This window comes from Onychomys torridus, chromosome 3 (assembly GCF_903995425.1).
Source record: "Onychomys torridus chromosome 3, mOncTor1.1, whole genome shotgun sequence".
Classification (NCBI taxonomy): domain Eukaryota; kingdom Metazoa; phylum Chordata; class Mammalia; order Rodentia; family Cricetidae; genus Onychomys; species Onychomys torridus.
Genome location: NC_050445.1, coordinates 111,734,414 through 111,751,105, shown reverse-complemented (window position 1 = coordinate 111,751,105; position 16,692 = coordinate 111,734,414). Strand labels below are relative to the sequence as shown.

The 16,692-nt window shown below is 48.6% G+C and overlaps 1 long non-coding RNA gene across 2 annotated transcripts in view; it reads right to left on the bottom strand.

Annotated features, from left to right (window-relative positions):
* Window positions 1-272: 272 nt before the first annotated feature.
* Window positions 273-16,692, bottom strand: part of LOC118579215 — a 58,106-nt gene continuing 41,686 nt past the window's right edge. Inside the window, exons 6-7 of one of the 2 annotated variants that reach the window (XR_004944445.1) lie at window positions 2,091-2,233; window positions 273-1,341 (exon numbers count right to left, since the gene is read on the bottom strand). This is a non-coding gene — a long non-coding RNA (uncharacterized LOC118579215). The remainder of the gene's footprint in view (window positions 1,342-2,090; window positions 2,234-16,692) is intronic. The other variant, XR_004944446.1, reaches the window with a different exon arrangement.

Sequence of the window (16,692 nt, the reverse complement as noted above, 5' to 3'; positions counted from 1 at the left end):
CACGGTTGGTAGGAGTGTAAAATAACACAGCCAGTGTTAGGTTCCTCAAAATTCTAGTAGAGCTACCATGGTCCACAACCCCAAGCCCAGTTATACATCTAAAAGAAAGGAAATCAGGGGCTGGAGAGACAGCTCAGCAGTTAGGAGTGCTTACCGCTCCTGCAGAAGACCTGAGTTCAGTTCCAGCACCCATGTCAGGCAACTTACAACTGCATCTAACACCAGCTCCAAGGGATCCAGTGCCCTCTTCTGGTCTCCACAGGCACCTGTGGGTGCATGCACACACACAAAATCAAGTAAAAATGTTTAAAGAAAGGAAACAGTACATTAAAGTGATAGTGGCCTCCCCAAAGTTCACTGCAGCATCATTCACAAAAGCCAAGCTATGGCGTCACTGATCCAAGAACGGATAAAGATATGATGTAATGACTATTACTCAACCTCAAAAAAAAAGGAACCCTATCATTTGAGAAAACATGAACTGACCTAGAGGGTATCATGGTAAGTGAAGTAAGCTGAGGACAAAGGAGAAATGTCATTCATGTGTCCATGTGGGGTGTGAAACAGTGGAGAGTCACACCGGCAATCGGAAGAGGGTTCTCCCTGGGACTAGGTGAGGGGATGGTGGTAACATGACATTTGTCATGCAGTAAAAGTGAGTAGAGAGGGGGTCACAGCACCCTCTCTGCTGCCCTCCCTCTTCTTCTACCCTGCTGCCCCTCCCCACAATGCCCCTCCTCTTCTCTAGTAGTCCACCTTCCGTTCTCAGGTTGCCAGTTTCTAGTTAATGCTTTGAGGCAGGGTCTACTATACCGCCCAGGCTGGCCTCAAACTCAGAATCTTCCTGCCTCGGACTCCCAAGGGTTTGGATTACAGGTCAAACCACCATATAGTTTTCCTAGGAGAGAAAATACATACTACAGTATTCCTCGCTATCTTTAACATGATAGTGTTACAAACGCAGGGGGCACTGCCTGTGCCCCAATAAGCCAGGTTCAGCCACTCAGCCTCAGTAAGCCAATGAAAAGAGCCATATTACTTGTGAAAAGCAGAAAAAAGCAGACTTAGTTAATGTAGCCATGTCGGGAGGACAAACAGACAGATGGCGTTCATCTTCTCGGTCCTGATGAGAGGGCAGGATTTTAAAAGAACGCAGGAGACATGCATAACTGAACAGGACTGCAAGGTTCAGTCCCCTGCCCACTCCTGCAGCAGCTCCAAATCTTCAGGAGGTCATGCAACAAGTTCCTCTCCTGGGTGTCCCAGGGTGCAGTCTTTTCCTCTCCCAACAGGAGATTCCTGGGGAAATTCCAACATGTTGAGGTCCACTCTCGCGAGAGTCTGAAAGAACAGCATGTGAGTCTCTTCAGCCAGATTGTCTGGTTACAGTAGTCCCCAGTCCACCATCCATATTCCTGCAAACAGCATGGTTTCTTCCTTCCACTCCACTGTATATATCATTCTTTTTCATAACTTATTTATTAGTGTGTGTGTGTGTGTGTGTGTGTGTGTGTGTGTGTGTGTGAGAGAGAGAGGGGGGGGGGGTTGGTGCTGGCTACATTGTATATCAACTTGACATAAGCTAGAGTCATCAGAGAGGAAGAAACTTCAACCGAGAAATGTGATTAGGCTGTAGGCAAGCCTTACGGTCATTTTCTTAATTGGTGATTGATGGGGGAGAGCCCAACCCTTTGTGTGTGGTACCATCCCTGGGCTGGTGGTCGTGGGTGCTATAAGAAAACAGGATGAGCAAGCCATAAGGAGGGAGTCAGTGAGCAGCACTCCTCCATGGCCTCTGCATCAGCTCCTGCCTCCAGGTTCCTGCCCTGACTGAGTTCCTGCCCTCGCTGTTTTTGATGATGAACTGTTCTATGAAATTGTGAGTGAAATCAACCCTCTCCTCCCCAAGCTGCTTTTGGTCATGGTGTTTATCACAGTAACAGTGACCCTAACCAGGACAGAGGGATGCTGCCATGGCATGTCTATGGATGTCAGATGACAACTCTGTGGAGCTGGTTTCCTCCTTCCACCTTTACATGGGTGCTGGGAATTGAACTCAAGGCACCAGGCTTGCATGCAAGCACCTTTACCTGCTAAGCCATCTTGCCAGCCCATCAGGCATTCTTTTGTATACTGGCTTCATTTCCTTCAGGTATACAGGAGATAAAGGACCTGTGTTCTGTATGCACGGTGAGCATGTTCTAACGATCTGTCACTCAGCAAGCACCTAGAGCTAACAGAACAGTATTGTGCACTTTAAAATACAGTAAGAGGATGCCTGTCACCTTAAGTTTCTGACTGACCAAACAGAACTTGGCAGTGTGTGTGTGTGTGTGTGTGTGTGTGTGTGTGTCTGTGTCTGTGTCTGTAGTGGGGAGTGGGGGTGGTGATGACAGATTTAGTATCTTTAAACAGGCCATGGAGACAGCAGTACATCTGCACATATTCAATGTATATTGTTTCCTATGTGTCAACTGTACTCCAAAGGCAGTGGGAACCAAAGGCAGTGGGAACCAAAGACAGTGGGAACCAAAGGCAGTGGAAACCAAAGGCAGTGGGAACCAAAGGCAGTGGGAACCAAAGGCAGTGGGAACCAGGAGTATAGAGTGGTACAGCAGCCAGACATCTGACACCCACTGATGGAGACCTTCCATTCCTGGCTCAGGTTCCTGAACTGTTTCAGGCACACCTATCATCCCATTCACCTCTGACAGAATACAGAATCCTAAAATCCTAAAAATAGCACAGTTGAGGAAGAGGTGAGGCGGCAGGCACAGAGAGCTACAGCTGATAAGACAGGCCAGTGTGTTTCTCACACACACACACACACACACACACACACACACACACACACACACACACCCAACAGCTGCCACCTGAGGGAAGGCAGGGGCCAGGCCCTGAGCAGGAGGTCAGGTGTCTTGTCTGTCCTGACAGAGCAGTGAGGTAAGGCAGGTGAGGTGATGTCACAGAGCCGTGAATGATGGGGAAACTTTAGTCCACACCTGTACAGAAGAGATGGGGCTGGAGGAGGGTCTTCTAGCTACACCCTGGGGTCCCTCTGCACCTCTCCAAGCCTCTCTTATCCACTCAAGCCTAGAGGTTGAGTATTAAAGTTTGCTTCCTTGCTGATGACACCTTTGCTTAGGTTTATGGGCCATGTTGATTTTTTCTTTCCTCTGTTCCTTTGGCTCTCTCTGTAAGAGCCAGGGCTGGAGAGAAGTAAAAGGGCACTCGTCTTCCTTCCCTCCTCTCCTCCTCATCCCCTCTGCACCTCCCCTCTGTACACAACTCCCCCCCCCCCCCCCCCCGCACCCTCCCCTTTCCATCTGCAGACAGAGCAGCTCTAGGGAAGCCCTGCCCCCTCCCCACTGGCACTTCAGCCAGAGGACCTGCAGCAGCAGGGGAGTCCTGAGGCCTGACCTAGGGCAGATCTTGCTCATTCCCGGACTCGTCTCTCTCAGTGTGGCGGAGGGCTGGTGAAGGACCCCAGAATGGTCTGGATATGCAGCAAAGGCTGGCAGTGGTCTAACTCTGAGCTCAGCACTGCTGTGAACCTAGTGCCCCCCACCTGTGTCTTGCTGTTCGCAGCCTAAACAAATAACCTACCTATACAAACACAGCTGTGTCTCAGTTTCAATGACGCGAGCGGATGTGAAAAAATGGAACACGGGAACTAGAGGGATGGCTCAGTCGCTAATGTGCTTGCCGCACAGGCATAAGGACCTGAGTTCAGATCCCCAGAACCCCTGTAAAGAGCTGGGCACAGCAGTGTGTGCTTGTAATCCCATCATCACTGGGGAGGAAGACAGGAGGACCCCTGGGGCTGGCAGCAAGTTGAGCTCTAGATAAGGTAAACATTGGCAATAACCAGTTTCCTGGCACCTCATGTAGTCAAGTTCTGGTGTCTCTTCGTGGTCCTGTCACTGGGTGATGGGAAAAAAGACCTCAGCAGAGCCCAGTTCAGATAGGAAGCATTCCTTTGAGAACTGTGCCAATGATTAGTCCCGTGCTGACACTAGCCCTTAGCAGCCCCCTATGGCAGATGCTTCAGTGGTGGACGCCTTGCCTTACTTAAAGACTGGAAGATAGGATGGGATAGAAGGCAGATACAGATACACTGTGATGACTTCCAGCATCTGTTGCTATGGGTGGGCTAGAGTAGTCAGCCAGTCCAGATGCAGAAAAACTGATGCAATAAGATTTGCCACACCTGAGGCCATGCTCAACTGGGCATGGTTAGTTGGAAGGATTAAAATTCAATCATGAAGCCAGACAGGGTAACACAGGCCTGGAATCCCAGCATCCAAGAGCTCAAGGCCAGCCGGGCGGTGGTGGCACACGCCTTTAATCCCAGCACTCGGGAGGCAGAGCCAGGCGGATCTTTGTGAGTTCGAGGCCAGCCTGGTCTACAGAGTGAGATCCAGGAAAGGCGCAAAGCTACACAGAGAAACCCTGTCTCAAAAAACCAAAACAAACAAAAAAAAAGCGCTCAAGGCCAGAATCAGAGTCTGGAACTCACCTGGCGTTTGCTGGGTCTTCACAGAGTTAGCCTGTGGTGACAACTGGCTGAAGACCGGGCATGAGAGAAGGAAATGCCTGCAAGGATAACAGAGGCTGCTTCCCAGACCTGGGAAGGGACTGAAGATCCTAAGCAGGTCCCCAAAGCCATGAGCAATGATTTGAAGGAGAAAGACCCTCAGCATGGTTGTGATGGCACTGATGCAGGAGGGGCCAGAACATTCAGGCTCTTGAACCCTAGCAAACCCTTACTGGCACAGTAAAGAGGCCTGGGATGTTTGAGATGTTTCAACAAGCCCTCCAAAGTCCTCCTTCCAAAAGGATCCACCCTGTTACATCTATCAGCACCTAACATGTTCCTCTTGATTAAAACATAAGCACCCCTGAATGTGCAGCAAGAAACATGGAAGAACGGGTGCACTCACACAAGAGCACACCAGGGGTGCCCTGGGACTCCTGTGTCAGGGGCTTTGGGATGGCAGTCCCAAGCGTAGGGGAGTGGACAGAGGATGAGGGAGGACCAGGGCTGTCTGTCTTGAAGGTGCATTTTCATGGACAGCAGCTTTTTTAAAATTACACCAACGAGTTCTTTGGGATGGGGGTGGCTGAGACAGGACAGGCAGAGATCTGGAGTGCCAAAGACCCAATCAGCCAACTCTGGACAAGCCAGCTGACTAAGGACAACGGAAATCAAGCATGGAGACCGGGTGCTAACGGGAGACCTTCCAACTCAAGACAGTCTGCTGGCCAGGGCTAGGGGATACCCACAGGGGACCTCGGTTCCTCAGAAGGAGTTCTTGGCAGATGCTGAAGCAGGCAGAAAAGGCAAAATAGAGGCATAGCAATGCTGTCCTGTTAGTCGGTCACGTGACACAATCCACGGCCTTCTGTCACATGATCCTCTCCCCCTCCCCCTTGGCTGTTATGATTTGGTGAAAATAGATGCAAACCTTGGTCGTTTCTATTTTTAACACCCAGCCATTACATAATCTACCCATAACTGCTGACTAGAAGCAAATGGCAGCGGGAGAAAATCCCTGGAGTTCTTGACAGGAGCGCTGCTGCCCAGCACAAAAGCCGCTGGCAGCTCCCCCGACTGTCAATTGCCAGGGGAGTCACATGGGCCCTGGGAAATCCACCCCCCTCCCGGGGGGGGGGGGAGCTGGAGGGAGAGCAGGCTTTGGGAGAAGGGAACAGCATCCTGGTGGGGAGGAGGTGGCATTGTGAGATTGGCTCAGTCGCCGACCAAAGGTGCCGGAGGGTGCCCAGGTCACCAGGCACCTCTCACTGATTGAGTTTCTTCAGAATGGAGTCTCCAGAGTCCTGGGTCTTTTCCATCACCAATGCTTGGCCTCCCAACAGCCTCTGAAACACTCCTGTGAGAGCGGGAGAATGGACACAGAGCCAGGAAGCTGTGTTTGGGGCACAAAGAGCCCCTCTGCAAAGCTCTGCAGGCGCTAGTCTGGAACACCGTTCAGTTGGTTAAGCGTTTCAGCCACCAAAGAGGAAGCGCCCTGCACTACTGGCAGTGCATGTTGGCAGTGTGGGACTGACTGCAGGGGCTGCAGAGGGGACAGCCTCTCTCCCTGAACATGGCAGTCTGGCCCCAGTCCTGACCTCCTGAATCAAGACGGCCAGTCCAATCTGTAACAACTCATTCCATTAACATCTGTGGAGTGCTGGAGTGGACAGAGAGTAATCACTGCCCTGGTAGAATACCATTACCAACACAGGGAAGGGTGGGGGCAGGCAGGGCTGAGGGGTGAGAGGTCACTCTCAGGCATTCAGGATCCTCCTACCTCCTGCTTTGATTCCTGTACTTGATATTTACTGGGTTTTCACTATGCGGCTTGCTAGCTTCTTTAAGCTAGGGCCTCATTTGACTCACTTTAAAGCAAAATTCACTTTAATGCTCCAGCCAGGACAGTCCACAACTTATACACTGACATTTCTGGCTGATGAAAATCCAAATCAAACTTTCATAAGGAAAAAAAAAGGCCACAGTGGCGGCTCTCACCTTTCATCCCAGCACGCGGAGGCAGAGGCACTCGCTCTTGTGAGTTCCAGGACAGCCAGGGCTACACAGAGAAACCCTGTCTTGAAAACCAAAGTTTAGTTACCTGAGTCTCTTTAATAAAAAAGGCTTTAAAACTGAAACTCAGTTACCTGCCAGCCTGAACTCATTCACAGGTAAAACTCAGGCTTTGTTTTCCTGAAGAAACAGGCCTCCTCTGAAAAAGAAACCCACAGAACAGGCTTAAGGTAAAAACAAACTCAAGCTACCATGCTGTTGTCACTGACTCAAGATTTACTCTTTTCTGTTCCTTTATTTAGAAGAACTTGCTTTTCAATGACTGCCCTCAGGAACCCTGCACCTGTGTCTCATGGAAAATGACTGGATATTTCCAGATGAAAAAAAAAAGTTCAAAATATATGCAAGTTGTAAAGGCCTAAAGAAATGATTTAAGGCATGTGAAAAATGAGACTTCAAGATGATACCTGATGTTAAGACTTCAAAACTTGGCCAGGTGGTGGTGGCACACACCTTTAAACCCAGGCAGAGGTAGACAGATCTCTGTGAGTTCGAGATCAGCCTGGTCTACAAAGGGAGTTCCAGGACAGCCAGGGCTACACAGAGAAACCCTGTATCAAAAACAAACAAACAGACAAAAAAGAATTCAAAGCTCAAAGTTGAACATATAATGGAGTTCTGATAAGTTATTAGTCTAGCCTTGGTAACAATTATAATTATCACTGGCTACTAAACCTTTTTAAAAAATTATCATAGTCACAGCCTCAAAATTCTAGTCACAGGCTCAATTTTTAAATTTCCTTTGGTTGTTTTCTAAATATAGACTTAAAAGTGCTTCTCACTGTGTTGAAAACATATCCATTCAGTCTCCATCTCTCCAGCCTGGACAGAGGAAGCTGTTCACGCTGCCACCCCAGACCATCTTTTGGGTTCTCAAACTCCTCTCTCGATCTCTTCCCCGCCAGGGCATTTCTGTCTCACCACAGATGAACACTCACACCTCCTCAGGCTGCTGACTTCTCAGAGGCCTGAGTCTACTCCAGCTGTCCCCAAACACCTGTTAGCTGCTTTTTCTGCAAGGAGGATTTCAGTGCAATTACAGACAGTGGCCACATTAATACCTCTGTCCCTCGTCTAACCCTGTCCCAGCGGATTTCCACTCAGCTGACAGACACCATCCAGGAACCAGTTGGGGCCGTCTGCAACTGCTCCAAAACAGGCTCACCTCCTGGCCTGGCTAGTCCTGCAGAAGCAGCAAGCCCGGCCTTTGCTAAAAGCTAATGTGAACCAGTCCAGCCAAATGAAAGACAACAGACCTTGCGACTCCAGGCTCCAGGAGTGGACTCCAAGGCCATCCTTTGCTCTCCTTTGGCCCCCAGTTCTGCCCCTTCTCAACCTACTGGTCTCCTTCATTTCATAATAATAATGTGATTGCTCCCCATCTCTTCAGGTTCTTTCAGGGGAAATTACCTGATGGTCAATAAACCAGATGCTTCTGACGGAATTTCCACAAGTCTCTTGCCATTCACACACACACACACACACACACACACACACACCCAGTCTGGTTCTTTTTCTCTCTGCCCTGGACTCGACTCCTCTCCTCTCCTCTCTCTGCCCTACACTAAAAACCTTCTACCTAGTCATGGAGCAGCGGTTTTGTGATTTCTTTACTGTACCCTCACCTGTAGCTAGCACTCCTCAAAAGATGACACACCTTTCATCCCAGCACTCAGGAACCACTGACAGGTGATCTTTGTGAGTTCAAGGCTAGCTTGGTCTACGTAGCAGTTCCAGGCCTGCCAGGGCTCCGTATCCAGACCCTATCTAAAAAGAAGGAGAAAGCCAGCGAGGAGATCTCTCCAGAGGAGAGGGGGGAAGGCAGGGGAGGCTCCAACACCCCCCCCCCAGCAGCTCTGAGCCTTCCTGAGCAGCCAAGTTTCCCTTGTCTTTTTCCTTTTCTCTCCTTCCCTTCCCCTTTCCCTTTCCTTTCTCCCCGCCCCCCCCCCCACTTTGGTTTTTCCAGACAGGGTTTCTCTGTGTAGTTTTGACGCCTTTCCTGGAACTCACTCTGTAGCCCAGGTTGGCCTTGAACTCACAGAGATGCGCCTGCCTCTGCCTCCAACGTGCTGGGATGAAAGGTGTGTGCCACCGCAGCCTGGCCTAAAATTGTATGAGTTTTTTGGTTTTTTGTTTGTTTGGGTTTTTTGTTTGTTTGTTTTTGTTTTCTCTGTGTAGCTTTTGGAGCCTGTCCTGGAACTCACTTTGTAGACCAGGCTGGCCTTAAAAATCACAGAGATTCACTTGCCTCTGCCTCCCGAGTGCTGGGATCAAAGGCGTGCACCACCACTGCCCGCCCCCCATCTCTTTTTAAATAAAAAGACTGTACCTCACAGGCCTCAAATGACTTCACAGTCGTGCCAAGGGCTCGGATTCCCCCAGCTCCCTTTGCTTTCAGACAGGCTCTAGACCACAGACTGTGAACATACCAGAAAGTACAATGGCCAGCAGCCTCGTGGCCAGGCAGCCTTCCTCAGCAATCCTGTCAGTTCTGAGAAGAAAGTGTTGGTGAGAGGGCCCTAAATTCTTCTGAGGTGCTAAGTTGTATAATGCTAAATTAAACCAACAACAACAACAAAAAGGGGGGTGGGAGGCTCAGGATGGAAGGGGAAGTTTGAGATTACAAAAGAGGGAGGCCAGCTCCAGCCTTAGAGATGCTGTTCGCTTTGTTGTGTTTCACTTCGTAGCTCTAGCTGGGCTGGAACTCAGTAGGTTGACCAGGCTGGCCTCCAGTTCACAGTGGTAGCCAGGTGGGATGACACATGCCTCTAATCCCAGCTCTCAAGAGGCTGAGGCTGGAATAGTATGTATTTTAGATCAGCCTAAGATATACAGCACGCTCTAGGCCAGCCTGGGCCACATGGTGAACTCCTACCTCATGAAGCAAAGGCACTGTAAATCTCTTCCCATTGTGAACACACTCCATGTCCCAAACGCCCCACGGGGCTGTAACAGAGCCAGTCTCCCCATGGTGAGATGGGGGTACCACAGGATATCTTCCATGGCACGATGCTCCTGCCCCACAGTTCCTTAGAAGAAGCTAATCTATAATCCTCACAGAGGCAACGTTACTGGCTTGGAGGAAGTGTGCCAAGGGTAAAGGGTGGCCAGGAACCCATGCCAGAAAACGCAGGGTGGGGCCAGGTGACAGCCCCAGTCCCTCTGGAGCCAGAGCCAGCACCTCCCAAGTTTACTTTTCCCTGGTAGAGAGCAGTGCCATTTCCAGCCAACCTAAAAATCATCACTGGCACACATCCAGAAAATGGCTAGACAGGGTCAGCATGAGCCAGGGACAAGACAGAAGGCCTGGTTTAGTACCAAGCAGGCAGGAGGAGGGAGGTAGAGCCTCCCTCACAGACTAGGTAACAGCTACCTGCCTTGTCTAAAATCTAGGTTGCCAGTGGGCTGACTCCCTTGGGCCTCCTCATTTGCTCAAAGACTGTCTAGATCTTCTAGGAGGACTGCTCTTCTGCTGAGCGACCAATGACACCATTGAGCCAATTTGGAAAAGCCCGAGGAGTCACCGGCTCCCAGAACAGACACTTCCCCAGGGGTTCTGGTTTTTTCCCTCCACTGTAAAAGCTGAGACAGACTTGTCCTAAAACAACCCTCAAGCTGCAGCCTGAAGCTCAGGAAGTCATCCCACACCCTCACGTGCCTGGGTGGGGTAGGATGCCGCAGGTGCTCACTGCAGCTCACTCAGTCTTCTTTTCTCACTGCCCCGAACTGGAGAGGATGGGCTGCAAGGTTGGTTACCACAGCAGTGCAGACACCAGTGCAGTGACGGGGGAAACCCACTGAAAGCTGAGCCTGTGGGCTCAGAACTTGGCGAGGATGGAAGAGCCTCCTCTGTCATGTGCAGGTATGTGATTTAGTACCATAAAGACAGTCACCTGTTAGGAAAGTGAGGTGATTTGAGAGACCTGATCTACTCTTTAGAGGAGATTTATCTTGGGTCTGTACCAGCTTGAGAACAAGTAGAGATGGTATGGGATTGTAGAAGTTAACTCACCTCGAGACTTCTCCAATGTTTCCTTCCCTCTAACTCAGACAGATCCTTTCTTCACTGGTCTGAGTCAATACACTTTCACTGTATTATTTTCAAAGAATGAAGGCAGAATAAACTGAAATAACCTATTAAGCTGCCCCTAACTGCTGCAATCACACTGGGCAGCCTCACTTCCAAACACCTCATGGCTATTTAAGGACAGGTGAGGCCTTTCCCCCAACTTGAATTGGATGGACCATCCAATGTTCTCGCGTTTAGGGAATGTCTATCGGGGCCAGCGATGAGCACGCAGCCTCATCCAGTTACCCTTGACCTCCCTTAGCTCCAGCTGACACCTTTGCTTTAATCTTTCCCTCTCCTTGGAAGGTCAAAACCAACAAACAGGACAGAAAAATGGAAATATTGTGTCTCAATTTCACTTTTGTCTGTTTTTTGTTTATTTGTTTTGTTTTCTGAGACAAGGTCTCACTATGAGGCTTTGAACTCATGGCAACCCTCCTGCCTCGGCCTCCAGAGTGCTGGAATTACATACGGAGCCATACTCCTAGCTCCCAATTCTATCCTGAGCTTCAGCTCATACAAAAAGAAAGAGATGCTGGGAAGCACACAGGATCCTGTCAGTCTAGGTTGTGCACACAGTGGGGTTTTTCGGAGGTAAGGCAACTCGAGCATGCTGGTGCTACACTTCTCCCCAGGCTCCCGCTCAAGGGTTCTGACTGAGGCATGGCTCCCTTCCTCCCCAGCACTGCTCACCACCTACAGCAGGAAAGGAGATGCCGCATCTCCCCTGCCTGCCAAGGCTGCCAGATTCCTAGGAAAGCTGCTGTAGAGAAACTTCTCACAGTGGAAATCTACAGCCACAGAATAGTCCACTTCCTCCAAGAAGATCACTCGCCTCTCTTGCTGTCATGTATGGTATTTGTATTTCATAGGGGTGGACCCACATCGGGTTATTTCCATCTTACCCTTTGTCCTTTCTCCTCCATGCAGTCCTTGGACAACCCTCAATCATAATCCCACTGCCAGACCTAACTGATGCCCACCACTTCAGGCCTGTGCCTCTGCTATAGCTCAGTTTCTGTCTCATCTATTCACATGGCATACCATGAAGACTTCCTGGTTCCTGCTTTTGTCTCTGCCATCTGCTCAAGGGCCTATTATGGCTCTTCATTACTTCACCCACTGAGTAAAATCATTTGGTCAAGCCACTCTCAAGTCAGAACCCTATTTTTTGTTGGTTTGCTTTTTTGAGATGGGTCTCATATAGCCCAGGCTGGCCTTACACTCCTGATCTTCTTGCCTTCATCTTCTAAGCACAGGGATTGTAGGCATGCACTGCCACGACCAGCTAGAATCCCACTTTTTAGTAGCATTTTTTCCAAACCAGAACATTTATGTTATGCAATTTTTAAATTTTATTGTTTTGTTTTGCCTTTTTGAGATAGAGTTTCTTTGGGTAACCCTGGTTGTCCTGGAACTCGCTCTGTAGACCAGGCTGGCCTCTAATTCACAGAGATCCACCTGCCTCTGCCTCCTGAGTGCTGGGATTAAAGGCATGCACCAACATTGCCTGGCTAATTTTTATTCTTACTGTGTGTGTGTATGTGCGTGTGTGTGTGTGTGTGTGTGTGTGTGTGTGTGTGTGTGTGTGTGTGTAGGTGGTACCAGCCACCAAACACATGTGGAGTCAGAGAACACCCAGCTACTCTCCCTGAGATGCATCCCAGAGCTGCTTGCACAGTCAGTGCTTTTACCCATTGAGTTATATTGCTGTTCTGCACCCCTCCTGCAGGTGCCTCCTCTGAGCTGTATGCCCCAGCTTCACTCCCCTGAGCTGCACCTCAGTCCCTCTTCTTTAATGTTTGTTGTTGACCTACACTGAAATCCAACATTTCATTTTTGGTTATTTTCTAGATTGAGAGCAAAGAGCCTTTTTCTTCATACTTCATTTGTATTGTTCTGACTTGGGCATAATTTCTTCAGGGGTATTGTTTTTCTCATAAGAGCAGTGTTTGTGTTAGAGATATGATCTTTAAAATCATCAAAATCATCAAAAATATGGTCTCTAATCATCACTGGGTGTGGTGGCGCAGGTGGTGGACTCAGGCAGATCTTTGTGAGTTCAAGGCCAGTCTAGTCTAGTCTAGTCTACACATCAGGTTCCAGGCTAGCAAGAGATTCACAGTGAGCCCCCGTCAAAAACAAACAAAACCTCCTATTTTCTTCTACTATATTCATTACTTTGTTATTTTTGCTCTTGTTTTGAGACAAGGTCTCAAAACTGAATCCCAGGTTGTCCTGGAACTCATAGGTAGTCCAAGTAGGCCTTGAACTCATGCAATCCTCCTGCCTCAACCTCCTCGGTGCTGATAGGATTACAAGTGTGACCTCCCACACCCAGCTTTATAGTCTTGGTATGAAAGTCACTCAGTTATCTCATTCCTTTAGACAGTAATCAGGTTTTCTCAAAATAGAACCTCAATATGTGACCCAAGCTGGCCTTGCAACCACGGTCCCCCTGCCCTAACCTCTCAGTGCTGACATTACGGGTGTTTGCCACTGTACCCAGCTCAATGGTCTCTTTTTAACAGTTAGCCATCTGCCAGTCCTGTTTCATGTATCCTGACACTGTGCTGGACTTTTTCTGACCTCTCTTCCCCAAAACCCTACTGTCCAGTTGTACTGGTTCACAGTACATAAGCACCTTTCCTGTTGCTTGATTTTTCTCTTTTTACTATTAATTTTTCTATAGAATTCATTCACAGATTCCTTGCAGACCTCTAGATGGGGAAGAAGAAGAGGAAAGAACCAGGTCTTAAAGCTATTAAATTTTTGGGCAGGCTGGAGAAGTGGCTCAGTAAGTAAAGGCACTTCTGAGTTCAATCCTTGGAACCAATGTGGTAGAAGGAGAGAACCCACTCTAAAAAGCTGTCTTCTGACTGCCATAAGCATACCAAGGTTTATGTGAACACACACACACACACACACACACACACACACACACACACACACGTACATGCGCACGTGCACATACACAAAGACACAAAGTTCTTTCTATTTCTGGTGGGAACAGTGGACAATAGCAATGGGAACACAGTTTACAAATGTCCCTGATGATGATATTCCTAAGTCAATGGAAAATGTGGAAGAGAAGGAAGTCTGGAGGAGGAAGATGAGCTGAGAGGAAAAGGATATGTGGATGGAACATACTGAGCTTAAGATACCTGAGTGCCATCAAGGTTACCATGCCAACGGTGTATAGCTACTGTGACAAACCCAGAAAAGAAAATCAGGCTGGAGACATAGATTCAAAAGCACTTGACAAACCAGATGTGGTGGTGCACACCTGCTAATTCCAGCACTTGGTTGGGAAGCAGAAGCCAAAGACTACAAGTTTGAGAATAGCTTGGTCTACATAATGAATTCTAGACAAGCCAGAGACACAGAGCAAGAAAAAAAAAAATTAGTGTCAGTTGAAGACATAAGCAGGAGGCATCACTAGAGACAGTGCAGAGAAGGAACAGGCTCTTAGGACATGGCCTCGCTCAAAGGTTATGACTGGATTTACATGGGCCTGCCCATAGGTCACTGCTTATCTCTAAGGACTGAAGGGAGACTATGGAAGGAGGGAGATTTAATAGGGAAAGTGGGAATTGTATAATGTTATATATGCTCCATAAAAATGTGCTACCTGGCACTGATGGCCCTGTGCAGTGAAGTCCTGAGCTGATGTTGAGATAAACAGTCCCCAACAAGAAGGAAGGGCTGCTCAGAGAGTAGCCCATAAATCCTAAGAGGTCAGTGGGGAAAGGGTACAGGAAGAACCTTGGTCCTTAGAGCAGGTGACATCTAGAGACAAGAAGGTGGAGTCCCATCCTCACTTTGTCTCAGACGGAGAGTGGGGGGTAGCCAATTTCTGGAGCTCCAGTCTAGCTGGGAGCTACTATGTACTCTCTCAGCAGGAAGTCAGGGCATAGTGACCAAATCCTGCCCATCACCTGTTAGGTTTTTTTTTTTTTTCCTACCTGAACTGGCATTAATGTTTCTTGATATGACTTCATCCAACTGTCCTTTTGTGATAAACCTTTCCAGAACTACATTCCATTAATACTGTGTTCTGGTAGGTTTCATAACTATTCTGGGTCTGGCTCAGTGGTAAGAACACTTGCTGCTCTTGTAGAGGACCAGAGTTTGGTTCCCAGAACCCACATGGCAGCCCATAATCATCCATAATTCCAGTTTAGAGCATACAGTGTTCATGGGCACCAGGCATTACACATATATATGTGTAAGCAAACGCTATACACAGAAAAATTAAATAATAAATATAAAAAATAAAAACTTCCTTCAAAAAGACGAATGGCTTAGAAAATGCTTCTTTCTTCCTTTTTGAGGATTTATGATGCTTCTTGATAACCTCTCCTGAAGCAAGGGCATGGACAGCATGAAATCCAAGACAGTTAAGCCATAAACCTTCCTCTAAAAGAGGAGACAGAACAACATGACATCCAGTCAGCCCCCAAAGCAACATGCTATCCAAAGTGGCCAGCAGAGCACGCAAGACTTTCTCCCCAGTGAGGTCTGGCCACAGCTGCTGACAAGGAACTCACAACTGCTACTGGACAAGAGTAAGGAGCCCAAGAGGGAAGGTGGATGGTGGCCAGGGCCTGGCGCTATGAAAGTACACTACAGGCAAGATGGAGGAAGGCAGAGACAGGAGAAGGCACTGTCATTTAGGGCACAGAACACATGACAGGGGTCCCTCCCTCCTGGGGCTGCTAGTCCCTGAATCTTCAATCAACAGCAGACACAGCTGACATTTGAGTCTGCATATAAGATTGCAGATGTAGAAAGGATGGTATTCTAGAAACTTCCAGAGTTCTACTATAGTTAAAAGAGGTCCACATCTTGTCAAACTTAGGGGCAGCAAGAGAAGAAGTTAAAATGTTAGAATCTACAAGGCCTGAGTAAAGTCAAAGTCCGGGCCCAAAGGAAAATGCTATAGACAGGGGCCAAGACCTGAGCTGGCCTTGCCCAAGATTCCCTAGGGAAGACAACCCGGAGAATCCAAACCATTGAGGTAGTTTGAGCACCAGAATCTCTCTGGAGGAGGGCAGACTGAATCTGCATCTGACTCTCTGGGCTCTTCTAGAAGCTTGAGGTATGGACAAAGGGGCTGTGTGTAGGTGCCTGAGCTGCTTCTCACATGCTTGTTTGCTTTCCTGCAAACCCCTTCTCTTCACACAGCTCACTGGGAGAGTCTGCGACAGCGCACGGAGGAAGTGCCCTGCCCTTGCTGTCACTAGAGGCCTCTTTTACGCCATCATTGTGCATCATTTCTGGGAAGCTGAGCCTCCCCTTCCTGAGATCTGTGACAGTCTGAGGACATCACAGCAAACCACAGACCCAAACGTTTTTGCACTCCTGCGTGTAATCCGGACATCAGCCACTCTCCAGAGCCCTGCATCCCAGTACCCTGTGGAAACCTCCTGCCTAGCATTCATTCAGTCTTGGGTCAAGAACCTTCATCCTCAGCAGTCCTCGAAGCTTGTCTTCTGTAGGCAAAACTGAAGAACACAAATGTGTTCCTTTAGGGCCCAGCTTCTCTTGTAGAGCCTTTACTTCAGACCGATAGTCCCGCTCCTCTCTACCACTAAGACAAAGCATGCTTCTCCCTCTCCATCACTTCCATAGTCTGGTTCTAAGATCAATTTCATATGTTCATCCCCAAGTGCTCTCTCTCTGTTTCTCTCCCTCCTTCCCTCCCTCCCTCCTTCCTTCTCTTTCTCTCTCCAAACAGTGTTGGGCATTGAACTCAGGGCTTGGAGCATGCTAAGTGTGTGTTCAATCACTAAGATACATCCTCAGCTTTCATTTTCAATTGAGTCCCAAAGATTTAAATCAAGAGCCAGGCCTGAAGGCACAGACCTATACTCCTACTTGAGGAAAGTGGGTCACAAGTTCAAGGCCAGCCTGAGCAACTTTGTAGAACTCTATAAGAAAACAAAAAGCAAAAAGAGGACTGAGCATGTAGCTTAGTAATGGAGTGCTTGACTAGCATGTGTGACCC